Raw genomic sequence first — 13,893 nt, 5'->3', positions numbered from 1 at the left:
CGAGCTGTCGACTGATTATAACCAAGAATGCGTTCTGAAATAATTAGAGGGGAGGGCCCTCTGCCTCTCCAAATGTGCCCATTGTACTGCATTTGAGTTAGATACCTTCTGCTGCATTGATTGGGTGGCTGATGCTTCCTCACATAACACATGCAGATGCGTGTATGCGGTGTACTGCTATGACAACAAGCGTTTCGTTATTTAGAAGAATGCAGTGGACTTTCGTTGTTTCACAAAACGAGAAATCAGAGGAGAATGCTAATTGTGAAGGAGAACTAGTACAGGTGCCAAATCAGACCACACAGATGATAAGAATAAGCATCAAGTCAACTTCCGCTAACAATCAATCAATATTTCTATAATAGTGAATCAATAAAGTAAGGCTACATTCTGAGCAGCTTGTAGAAGTCAGACGTCCCCTTTAAGTGATATATTTGAGAGAAATTTAGTCCATGGTGAATAAAATTGTGTGTCTATGTTTTTGAACAGTATATGATTGTATGTACTAAAAGTATTGTTATATTTGAATTAAAATGCATAGTCAATGAATGTTTGCATTTTGAGCAATGTTTAGTTGTTTGCATAAAAATATTGCATTTGAGTGAAACTTTTGCCATGCTGAAAATACGGAAGAGGATTAGGGCCAGAGAAGAAAAAAAAAAAGGGGGGGTGACAGGATTCTGACTTGTTTTTCTCCGAATTCTGACTATTAAGTGAAAACTCCCACCGTACAAAATAAGTGTTTTTAAACTAAAACACATTTTCAACAATATGGGTTCATCCAGTAATGGTGCTCAATATTAACAAGTGTAGGAACTTGCACTTATGTGCTCCCTGAAAAACAAAATATGTGCCTCCCTAGAATGGATATTCCAAATTCCTGGAATTACCCAGCTGTTGCTGAAATACAAGGTAATACCGTATTTTCCGCACTATAAGGCGCACCGGATTATAAGGTGCATCTTCAATGACTGGCCCATTTTAAAACTTTGTCCATATATAAGGCGCACCGGATTATAAGGCGCACCTTCAATGAAGGGCCCATTTTAAAACTTTGTCCATATATAAGTTCATATATTTGAACACGCCTGATATAATGGCTAAATATTGTTCCATATCGAAGGCGCACCGGATTATAAGGCGGAATTTTGAGAAAATTGGAGGTTTTTAGGTGCGCCTTATAGTGCGGAAAATACGGGAATAGAGCTTGCCCAAACATTAAAGGATCCCGCTTGATAAGAACCAAGCAGCATTTGATGTGTGTCAATTCCACAGATATTCCCTGGGGAAGTACAAAAACAAGTACGGCAGTCACAAGAGCTGCAGAGGACAACAAACCTGACTCAAGAAATGGGACCAGCACAATAAAAGAGCTTTGACATAAACTCTAAGGCGAATGGGGCCTTCCAGACGAGAGGCTAAACACATGCACTGGCGCTGCTACAAACGCCCACAGGCAAGCCGCTGGCTCAGAGCCAACAATGAGGATGAACTCAGTCACCTCACTCCCTTACGCTAGCACGCTTTACTTAGCCACTCTTCGGAGCTCTCCACAGAGTGGAATGGGTTTTGGCCTTCAGTGGCCAATACCGCATCACAACCACCCCCACCTTCACAATGAATTGTCAAATGGCTGAGGAAATACTAGTGGGGAGTACAGCAGGAACAGGAGCTAAAGCTTTCTTTTTACCATTTTCAAATAAGAACGTTGAGGTTTTGGCCTGTTTCTCACAATTCAATAACGTTTCCTTCGGGTCTGTGTAAATGCAAGGAAGGCAAAGTTTAAACAAAACTACATTCAAATCATGAAAGGTGGAATGAGGAGGGACTGGTTAACAATAAAGGTTTAAACAGTATTACTACTTAAATATTATATTATATATCTTATTGTTGTATGTGTTTTTGCACAACAAAGGAGATCTACTTGTATGTAGTCCCTTCTGTGACTTACTATGCTTCTGTATTTATTGCAACCTGCTAATGACAAAATAGAACTTGAATGTGATCACCATTTGTAGAATGAAAGTCAGTGCAGTCGATCCTCAAAATTAGCAGTGACGAAGATCAAAATAAAAGTAAAATCAAAAACGCGGTTTTCAATTATTCACAAGTTTGGGAGTATTATATTCATATTCTCTAAGTAATAGTTTATGGTTTTGTTTATCATTTATTTGGGACTCACAAAAATGATCAGATCGATAATTATCCGACCAACGTTGATTTAAAAAAATGATCTTGGAGCATAAAAATGGACCCATTTTTCTGAGAGAACATATGCAATTTGAGGACAACAAAGAGCATGAACGCTGAGGGGAAATATGTGAGACAAGATATTCTATAAGCCTGTTCTTCAGGAAAACATCGTCTGTATCTGTAATCAAGGATTGCTCCACTATCCCGTATGTTGTATTAAACCACCTTTATGTGGTATAAAACTCCAACTATGGTCTTATTTAGAATCAATGATCTTACCACAGTCATGTTTCCAATGTGAACATCGCCAATGACTGGCGGGCCTGTGACCAAATTTGCTTGTTCCAGCTGTACAATACACTGTATGCTGGACTGCAGAGCAGCTATTGCATTTCCCGACACTTCTTTTTCTGCCAACAGCGTGAAATTACATAAGTGTCAACCCTCCCCCTCTCTATCAGCCTCAAACGACAACTCCTTGGAGCCATGGAGGCACTAGATGAAAAACTACAATGATGACAGTTTAACACACGTTTTACCTCTTTACTTTTATCCAAACTAATCAAGGGCCACAAATTCAAAAGCAGCGGCAGAGACCTCAGGGTACAGTTGTTTTTGTTCACCTGAATTAAAATCAGGTCGGCACAGGCATCCAATAGATGTGTGACTACTAAAATAATACAAAAGTGGAAAAGGGGGAAGAAAAATCTGTCAAACCCCGCTGCTGCTTATCGTGTAGCCACATGAATAAATAAATCACATAATGCAGACGATAAAAATTTTGGATAGGCCAAAGCATTAAAAAAAAAAAACAACTATCAATTGTCAATGATAAATTAATCATGCGATCACTACAGGAGCCAAAATCCAAGTGTATGAAAGTTTTTAATAAAACATTTGGATCATTTTCTATATTTAACAACATGAGGGCGAACACGATGAGTCAATTAGTCACAAGACAATAAACAAGCATTTTAAAAGGAAGCACGTTGTGACTGATGCCTGATTTCATTTCTGACACAAGGGCAAGTCATATTTGAAAGCTAACATTAGCACGCAGGCTACCACGTTTTATGTAACGTGATAGTCCTGTTGCACACTAACATGTAGTAGTGTCTATGGATTATGGAGGCATTAGTCTGTGATGCTCAATCATCTGAAAGGGAAGCATGTCTGATTTCATTTCTGACAACGTACACTGATGATGGTTATATAAGAGCACCTGCTTACTGGTATTGTATGTATGTTATTGTGATATTCTGTGATTTACGTGATCCAATTTGTCAACTAATTGTAACTACAGTTAATTTAGTAGGCAAGCAAAATAATCGTTTGTGACAACCCCAAACTACAGAATGTAATAAATATATAACTTCACCACTATAATCAATCAATACAATTCAGATGTCATATCTACTCCATAGGTCTATTTGTGAAATGGTGATGCACAAAATAGCAGGCCTACTTTGCCACCGCTGAGACCCTTATGACATGGTGTGAAAACACGCTGACGCTTGAGGTCTCAAATCATGAGAGCTTCTCATGCGTATGGGCAGTGTTATGAAAGCCCACCTGCAATTCAAGCTTCTCATGTCAAGTAGCAGGAAATAAAATGTGAGGGCTGCACTTGTCTTCAGGGCTGACCTAGTTCCTCTTCATGCTACTTAATTATTCAGGAGTTTTGAAATGTTCTTGTGTGTGGAATCATGCAATCCTAGTGGCTCTGTCTGCTTCTCCTGACGGCAGCCTCACGATTATTCTATTTAAGCATAAGAGGCTTCTAGTGTGTGCAATGTGTTTGAAGGGCTGGATTTACACTGCAGGTCCAAGTGCCCAATTCAAATGTACTAGATTCTGAATTATTTTTTTATTAATTTCTTTTTATATGTACATTCGTTGTAGAATGGAACCTCAATTTCATGGACTAATTGGAGGGAGCGGGCATCCGTGACAGCAGAGTGTCCATTAAATTAAAGTACTTTTATTGAGACCTAAAAGTAGGTCTTACAAAATTAATGTTTTGTACTTTTTGTGGCCTAAAAATGCCCACTAAGTACAGATTTATTGTAAACAAATATAAAAAAAAAAAGCTTCAAACTGTTTGGCAAGTTTTAAAGATTAGCCAAAATCAAGGCATGATGTCTGTGCGTTTTCTTTTTTTCACCTCTGTTGAAGCTGGATTTCATTGATAAGGGATTGACCCAAAAAAATAAAAAAACAACTGCATACTGTATCGAAAATAGCATGTTCAGGAGACATGTACACATACTACATGACGAGAAGTCGCTCCAATAAACACCAGCCATCGATATGAATAGCTTGATACAGTACGACGTTCTTCTTTTGAGCTGCGTGTTGAAACTTTGCATTTCATTACCTTTGAAGGGACAGTTGGCCCAGCTAACATTGCCGCCGTGTGGGCACGTCTGTGTGTCTGCTCTCCCCTCCTGGTGCCAAAGGCAGCACAACCCGGAATTATATGTATCATTCTGTATGCTGATTGAGCTAGTAAATAACAATGGCCAATTCTGGAACAAACAGAACTGTTAAATTCGGCGTCAGTTGATTGCAAGTGCGCTTAAGTCGAGGTTCCACTTTATTTAGATTTTGACAAACATCTGCACCATATAAAGAAAGACCTGTATGCCTTGAATCTTGAAACTTCTAATTCTACATTTTTGACTCGCATTAGTCACTCACTACAACTTACTGACACAAAACCATACAAAATATTGTGGTGATCCTTCTAAAAATTTTACAGGTTGGCTAATATCGGTTCCAAGACAAGCCAAAAAAAAGACCAAAAAAAATTCTCTGATCCTCATTCCAAGAAAAGTATAAATAGCATTCATCACAATAACAGTCCTTCTCGACTGTGGTGCCAGTTGAAAACATTGCCCTTGTCGTCACAAATTCCCTTCCTCCTGCTTCTTAGTACAACCGCCATCAGCGCAACAAGTTTCCACACCATGAAAGACATTTTTCAATGCAATGGCGGCTCATGGTCGCTTAGTAAAGGGAATAGAAATAATGTTCAACCGTACTGTAACAGATGTACTGTAACAAATAGCAAAATTCTTACCGTGAGTCTCTTTTCATAAGTCACGCCTATATAGTTCTGCCATGAGAGCCCTCAGGAATACGCAATATAAATTTTGGTCCATTTCAAAGAGCCCTAGATGACGCATATTTGAATAGTGCCACTTATAAGCAGAGAAAAAACATCTGATGTGTCATTCGAAACATTTCACCTGTTCACCCACATCTTGATTTGATATGCAAGGTTAGTTAAGTCACGGAATCCTCCTAAAACAAACTTACCATGTAAAGCCAGGACTAACCCGGTTCAGCACAAGCACCGTAACTAGCAATTGCAAGGTACTTCACTCTCGTGCCTTTAACTGTTTGTTACATGTCACTAATGTTTGCAAGGTCATCACCCCGTCGGTGTATGTCCCGGACTGCCCTTAAACACAAGCCTTGCAGAGTATGACAAACAAACCGTACTGTAACGTGAATTCCCAGCAGAAAAGTCTGGCTAATCAAATGAGATAAATATATCTCAACTGCAGCCTGGACACAAATGAGAATAATGTCCTATAACATGCTGTCATCTGTGTTGCGCAACAGAGTCAAGTGAATCACTTACCACAGAGCCATTTCTAATCCCTGCTAATGCGCTGTCTGCCTCTCCTAAAAAGGGGTGACTGGTTTTAACTGCAACTGAAATTCACAGGCAAGAACGTCACAATTGAAAGCTTTGTGTGAAAGATAAACACAACAGCACTGTAATCTGGGACTCATGCAACAGTTTAATCGTAGGGAAATCTTCTAAATCCCTTTGCTTCGACTATTTTTAGTTTACTGTTTACAATGAGAATATAAGACTTGCCTATTGAATTGTATTGTATACGTTTCAACTATTCCACCACCACATGGTACCCGCAATCACCAGGTAGCCTGTGGGACTATTTTAAAATTAGCCAGTCAAAGACCAGGTCTTTCAGCCAGTGGAAAAAGAGTGACTCAAGAATGATCAATTAATCACTTGAAAACTTCAGCTTCTTTGGTAGAATAGACTGACAAGACAATAGAGAGAAAATAACTATTCAAAGATTAGTCATTCTCTTTGAACTGCTTTGGAGCAAAATAGATGTTAGAAATGTGTGAACTAGTCCAGTGGAATGGTAATGACATCATAAGGCGGCTCGAGTGACCCTCACCATACTACCTTCGACGCAAATCCTCCCTCTCAGTCCAATAACACTTGATCCATGTCAGAAAACGGCTCTGATGACAGCCACCACGATACCTTCGAGACTAAACCTCTTCAATCCAGTGGCAAAATAACCTTTCCTGAAAGAATGTCAAATAATGTCCACTAACACCTTTGATGGTATTCCGCTCCCCCCCTCTAACAGCAACTGCACGATAAATATGCCAGAGGGTAGCTCCATGTCGGAAATCATCTCAAAACAGGAAACCTTCCAAGAAACACGATGGGCTTGAGCAGTGCCTCGCTCATACAATCAGAGGTCATAGAATGGAGTGGAGAAGACTCAGCTGGAAAACCACCAAGCATCCCCAGAGGGTCGCCAATGACGAGAAGCCGCAAACTTGCTTCAAGTGCTGCGTCTAACAAAGCAGTTAACATTCCCTGAACAAGGAAGAAGGATTTGAGCAGTGCTGCGTTATTGGTCGTGAAGAAGAAGATAAAGATGGATGCCATCCATCCAGTATACAACGTTACCGCTGTTGTGAAGAGTTAGAGAAGTTGATTCTCTTGTTGAAGATTCACTGTGCTTAAAGCAAGTGAATAGAATGACTTTATTGTCATTGTACAATGAAATTAAGATATTCCACCAGTGGGAGGCTGTTGCCACCGGGATCAATTCGGGGTTCAGTGTCTCGCTCAAGGACACTTTGACATGGTCACCAGGGATTGAACCTATTACCTGCAAGTTGGGAGACAAACACCACCACTGAGCTAGAAAGGTTAATTAAAACGAGAATAAAATCAACTGGCCTATACTACTTTTTTATGTATTTTAAAACTACACTAATAAAATATGCAAAAAGAAATGACTGAAAAAAGAAGGCTGATAGGAGACCATTCTAAGTTAATTTTCAATTAATATAGTCACTTTGCTGCGCCATCATGGAAATGTGAGAACAGATGTTTTCAAAATGAACGTCATAGTGACTGTTCTTCTATTGGGTAATCCAGGAAAACAAGGAAAGTGCTAAACCTTTGCCAGATCATGGCCAATGCAAGTAAAGAGGGATAATGTCCAGTTCAATGGACCGTTGACTGTGAGTAATCGATAGAATCTTACCACACAGATGTTAATAGAACTCTCTTAAACCAAACCAGGACCAATCCACTCGGAGCTCGGCGAGAAATGCCAGACAGCTGCTCTTTCTCAATCGCTAAGAAGGAAGATTTGCTTGGGAGGAGGCTAGGCTCATGGGAGGCTGTGTCATGGTCACAGCCTCATATTTCCTTCTTTAGTTTCTGCATTTCTACTTGGCGAAAATGAAAATGTGCACTGGGGCATTCGAATATTGGGCTATCTCTCTTATGATTCACACACACACACACACACACACACACACACACACACACACACACACACACTCATGTTTGCACACACATACTGTACATGCATGTATAAGATGTGTGTCACTTTCAGTGACAAAGCAGTACTCTGTGGGGCAAAATAAGCAATTAATTAATAAGCCGTTAATATTTTTTACATCAATCTCTTTTTCATGTCTGACATCAGTCGTTAGCGTGTTCAGGTGTTTGCTAATGTAGACGTCATCTCATAGTTTATTTGTCCATCCATCCATTTTCCATATCACGGGGGAGTGCTGGAGCCTACCCCAGCAGTCATCGGGCAGTAGGCGGGGGACACCCTGAACCGGTTGCCAACCAATCGCAGGGCACACAGATGAACAACCATTCGCACTCGTACTTTTTGGGCAATTTGGAGCGCTCAATCGGCCAACCAAGCAGGTTTTTGGGATGTAGGAGGAAACTGGAGTGCCCAGACAAAACCCACGCAGCACGGAGAGAACATGCAAACTCCACACAGGGAGGGCCGGAAATGGAATCGAACCCACACCCTCCGAACTGTGAGGTAGACATTCTAACCAGTACTCCACCGTGCCGCCCAGTTTATTTCTAGAATATATATTAATTGGAATACAAAATTTCTGTTCATAGCTCCTGCCGCTGTTCCATAACATGGTTCTAATAAGACCTCTATAAAAGGTCTACTGTATAACAAAGTTTAATTAAAAATTGGTCATCAGTATCGGTTGAATTTTTTTTTATCATGCATCACTACTTCTGACAAGTTTTGTCCTCATGACAAGATGATGCGGAAGCCTTGCTAATTGTAAAGCTAACCTAATCCTGACATAACTACTCATCAAATTTGGCACGTAAATTGAGTCCTTGGGTAATTGAGCACCTTTTTCACTGAAGTCTGGCTGGAAACGTGTTGTCATTTTTTAATAAAAGTATTGGTTCAGGTCCTTGGGAATAACCTGCAAAACATATTATGCCTCAAAAAGAAAAAGTTGTTCCTCGAATGAAGTCACGTATTACCAAATAAGTCATTGCAAGCCTTGTCTGGTTACAGCAATATCGTTATGCATCATCGATAATCAGCTCGCCCTGATGCTGGGTTGACTTTTACACGGAAGCCATTTTGACACTGCATTAAATTGGCGTATCAGAGGCATAACAGTGGAACTGTGAATTGTTTGTCTGCCCTTTTCAGACAGAACAAGAAACTGGTGTGTGTGCATTGGCGCCACTGAAGTCTCACAAGATTTGGTGACGTCTCACCAACAGTTAACATTTGAGACATACAGGTATTTTTCCAGAGACATCACCTATAATTCGAGTACGGGGTTTACGGTCCATGTATTTCACAGACACATAAAAAGATGGAGGACTATGACTATGTTAATACATAATTGTACTATGATGCTCGAAAAGGCAGAACACTTTTGATGTTGAAATGACATGTTTGCCAATTTTATTTCAGCGTTAATACTGTGTTATAGTAGTGTATTACGACAGCTTTAAAATCATTGTCATCTTTGTTGGTGTGAGTTCACATCTAGGTTGTGCACGAATGTGGTGACTCGAATTGAGATGAAGGGAGAGCGCAAGAGAGAGAGTGAGAGGCGGGGGTGTTCAAGATGAACGCTAAATCAGACTTTTCAGATTCGAGTCAAATGGGTCATAGCTTATTTTACTCTGTACTGTCACAGAGGTATCTTTCTGTGACAATACTCACCTACAGTATGTGTCTCCATCATTGAGGTTTCACATGAATTATTATAAATATGTACAATACAGTACATATTGTACACCGACATTCCATTGTATATATACTGTCAATACTGTCAGATGAATAGTAAATATTTTGCAAATCAGATCTTCAGCGTAAATGCAGTCATGAAACGTTCTATATTGTGTCTAATCACATGAGTATTAATTCCTACCTTAGCTCAAGCATCACTGATTTCATCATCATCCATCCATTTTCCGAATTTATCCTAACGAGGGTTGTGGGCATGCTGTAGCCTACATCAATTCTCAGTCAATCTCTTTTACCCTCCCCTGATTTTTCCAAATAGTTTCAAAGACAATCCAAATAATAATAGCCATTCATTTGGTGTTCAACAGTTTGCCACACCTGAGGGAAATAATGATTCTGAAAAGATAAATATGAGCTTGGCCTTTAATATGTTGTGTTTAGGATTATATGAGGACAATTCATTGGACGCTTCCAATAAAAACACATCTTTAATATGCAGATCGTATGATAGCAGTGGCTAATCACATTGTGTTAACCTTAAATATCTGACAGCATCATGTTCAAAACATATGTTGCAGGCCTGGCATCGACTGAACAACAATATTTACGTCAGACAAGATGAAAACGAAACAAATTCCGAGTACGTCCAAATGGTACGTAAATACTATTGCTACGACACTATGACATCCAATCTCAAACAAACAGTATGTTAGTTTATTTGTAACTGAAATCAGTAAAAGGATGTTGTCACAAATATACCTAACACATACTGTGCGTTGTGCGAAGCACTGTTTACACGCGCAAACCGGGCGCTTTGTGTGCATACAGTAGTTATAAGCAGGCTAGCAAAGTTAGACTGACAACACATCTAAACAGACATCAAATCAAGTAGACAGTTTAAAAATGACTGTCATTGAACTATGCTGTGGGACGCCGTGATTTCAAATCGGACATATGCTTCTAGAATGTATTTGGTGTCATAAAATTGACGTAAGCGAGCCACTCCGCAGCTATGACAGCTAGCTTGGTCCGCTAGCACCTTTAGCCTCTAGCAAGCTTAGCCTAGCCATGTAGCACGTGTTTGTGAATTATAAAATAATCAACTTGATCTGACAATGGCCGGCGAACCAAGTAAATGCTGCGATGACGTTAGAAAGCAGATCGACGCGACGCCTCCTCGCCCTTGATCGTTTGTTAAAACGAGTAGCTGCGATGTTTACGTAGCGTGGAAAAGGTCAATACTGCTAGTATGTGGGTTTCTCCTCCAAAGAATGGCTGGACCCTGAGACAGACCACCCTCAAAACCACGGACGGAGAGCAATGGAAGCTAACCAACCTTAGCGGCGGAGCAAACGGGGACCATTCAAAGGCGTTGTTGTACAGTCAGCGAACGTGGTCCGCTGTGGCTATTAGAGCGCTTCTCGCTTCGATGGCGTACGTCCCCCGTGAATTACTCCACACCAAAGAGTTTTCCTTGTCATTTGTTCCGCTGAAGGTTGAGCTATGTTGTGCCCGGTCCTGCACAATGCGCTGATCTGCTGCTCCCTGCGGCCGACACCACAGCGGGACTGAACCGCCTCCCTCTCCCCCTTTCTCCCCCCTCTCGCTCTCTCAATAAAGCCGCATGCTCACTCGCTCTCTCTCTCTCTCTCTCCCTTCCTTCTGAGCACATCCGATAAACCTGATAGCGATTGATGATGTCCTTATGTCACGACTCGTCATCAGAGGTCCGCTTATATGTATGGTCCCATTTGTTCAGGAGATTCAGACAGTCACATATTGACGCTTCGACTAACACAAAGAAGCTAACAATGATCAAGTCATGAGTCTTAAACTTATCTTCAGCCTTCAAACAATGGCTCATTTTGTTTCTAGTGTGCTGTCACCCCGACTCATTTGCAGTGTACAGTGCAATTGTCGCACTTGCAGTGAAAAATCATCAGTATGCAAATTCACTTAAAGTAGGACCAGACCACTTTTCCACCTTCATAAATGTTTTCAACTGTTCAGATGAAACAATCACTTATTTGATTGGTACCGCTGTCATTGCCTGACGGGGTCTGTATCGCTTTTACTGGCACAAAAAAACCCTGTCACACACAAAATAATTGATTTAATCTGGCGGACATTAGGACCATGCTTCATACCCATTAGGCATGTTTTTGTTGCGTAATATTGTCTTTATTGTTTCTTTATTTACTTGTGCCTTTATTCGCTTGTTGGCAAGCTGTGATTAATAATAAAAAAAAAGGTGTGCGTCCTGCCACACTGACATGCTTTATAGTCTATGTCACTTCCATCTTTTATTTTCAAAGACGAAAGTCGATGGACTCGCCTACGCGCAATTACTGCTGGCGTAAGCTCCACAATATTGAAGCGGTTCCTTTACGCCGTAAAGAAACTTTTATTCTCAACATGATATTGTTTGGACACAATCCTTCACACAGCCACTGGAAACCGAAATGTAATTTAGTTCAACTGCAGGCGAGAGAGAGAGCTCAGGATTTCACAACACTGGCATTTGTGGGAAAAGTGGTCGATTTGGCACAACTATAATCAGTGAAAATTGAACGTTCCCGACGGTGCCTTTAATTTCCCTTTAAAAAATAGTTATTAATTACAAATATATCTCTGCATTTGATGTAAGCCAGTGATGTAAGATCTTCTATTGCTTTTCTATTTGATGGCAGAAGACTGTTTTGGGTTGGTGTGCCATTATATTTTTCATCTGTAAAGTGGGTGCTTTGTTCAATAAAGTTTTTTTAACCTTTTATTTATTCGGCTAAGGCAACTGATTTATTGCACACACTGTTCATGACCTCAAAATGTTATAAAACAGTCCAAGTTTGTATGATCGCAGGTGTTTTCTATTCGAGCCCCTGAATAGAGTGTAAACAATCAAACGTAAAACCAGAAAGTCTGGCCTTAACCGAGCATGCCAACAAATTTATACTGGCACTGACACTTCAAACCTTCTATGATAGTTGACAAACTCCCAAAGAATTATTCTTTTTTCTCAAATCACACAGCCAAACGCTCCAATATGTTTTTAAAATTAATTGATTCCAAGAGAACACATACATATTATGACAAATGTTCATTTGAAAATACGCACATACACATATTTGTAGAGAAAAAATGTGTTTTTCTGGGATGATCAATCAAATAGTTTTACATCATTTACTCTGACAATCAGTGACCCAATCTGTGATCCCACCCCCCCTCGCTCTCCTGTGTATTTACTCTCACAACAGAGCAAACGTGAGGTTCCAAAAGGGGCTGAAAACGAGCTCTTATAGGCCAGGGGGCATACATCTGTGCTGCTTGATGCCCACTGAGAAGTACAAGCTGTGACTACAGTGACTTAACATTGAAGGATGTATTTTGGAGATCAGAGCACCACACGCTGTGTTCGTAGTTGATGAGCGTGCTCAAACCGATCTCCGACTAAATGGTGTGAAACCTCTCTGTCACACCAAAACAAAAACACCACACAGACTGCAGGTATGACCTACCCCCAGCCGCCCCGAAAAAAAAACTATTAAATTAGTGGGGCTGAATGAAGACTGCATTTGCTGTTTTGTGTTTGTGTCAATGACGTCGGCCAGCTGTCTATGCAATGTAACTAAGACACACTTCCGACAGGCCATCTATCTTGACCTAAATTTCGGTGGAGCAGACTTGACTGATGTCAGGGATTGTTTTTCATCCCTGTATTTTTCTTTCTGCTCTGCGGTTTGAGAGATCCTCTCTAACCACTCTCTCTTCATCCAGCCGTCGCAAAGCAGCAAAAACAGCAGCTCAATCCCGGTCAGTCAGAATAATCTATCTCACATTGCTGCAATGGCCAATTTGTCAAGTTGCTGATAAGACACAAATGTTTCTCACTTCATGATTCACTGCAATCTTGTGTTGAATTTTTTTTTTTTACGGCAACATCTAAGCTGTCAACAGAGATTTCAAAAGCAGCCGGTTGATATGTGCATTGCACACACTCATTATAGCACTGACATCAGGAAAAAAAATCATGCTGAACAGGGAGATGGCTAGAGGGAACAGCCTTATCAAAACAGGAATCTTAAAAGTGTGTCACAGATTAATGGAATCTATTTGAGTGATTGGCTTTGGTTACAAATGATTACCAGATTCCATAGCATCTTTGCCATGTCCACACACTACATACATGTGGCTGATGATGAGCACCAATTTGTACATTAAACTCTGCTGCAGTGGTGCAAATGTAGTGAATTGAATTTTCAGCCAAATCTAACCTAACACTCAACAAATTCTACATTCATAATTGATCCCATATATGAGCTGGGTGTTTATACGAAAGTCACAGAGGCTAACTGGCACATTA

General features: G+C 40.4%; 1 protein-coding gene across 2 annotated transcripts in view; it reads right to left on the bottom strand.

Annotated features, from left to right (window-relative positions):
• ncor2 (nuclear receptor corepressor 2) overlaps positions 1–11,143 on the bottom strand; it is a 56,281-nt gene extending 45,138 nt beyond the window's left edge. Inside the window, exon 1 of one of the 2 annotated variants that reach the window (XM_088375831.1) lies at positions 10,870–11,143. The gene's annotated coding sequence lies outside the window, so the exon portion shown is untranslated. The remainder of the gene's footprint in view (positions 1–10,869) is intronic. The other variant, XM_088375829.1, reaches the window with a different exon arrangement.
• Between the last annotated feature and the right edge of the window lie 2,750 nt (positions 11,144–13,893).

The sequence above is a fragment of the Syngnathus floridae genome, chromosome 5, assembly GCF_059516105.1.
Source record: "Syngnathus floridae isolate MCC-2025c chromosome 5, RoL_Sflo_1.0, whole genome shotgun sequence".
Lineage (NCBI taxonomy): Eukaryota > Metazoa > Chordata > Actinopteri > Syngnathiformes > Syngnathidae > Syngnathus > Syngnathus floridae.
Note: the sequence above shows the minus strand (reverse complement) of the source record. Positions and strands in the feature narration are given on the sequence as shown.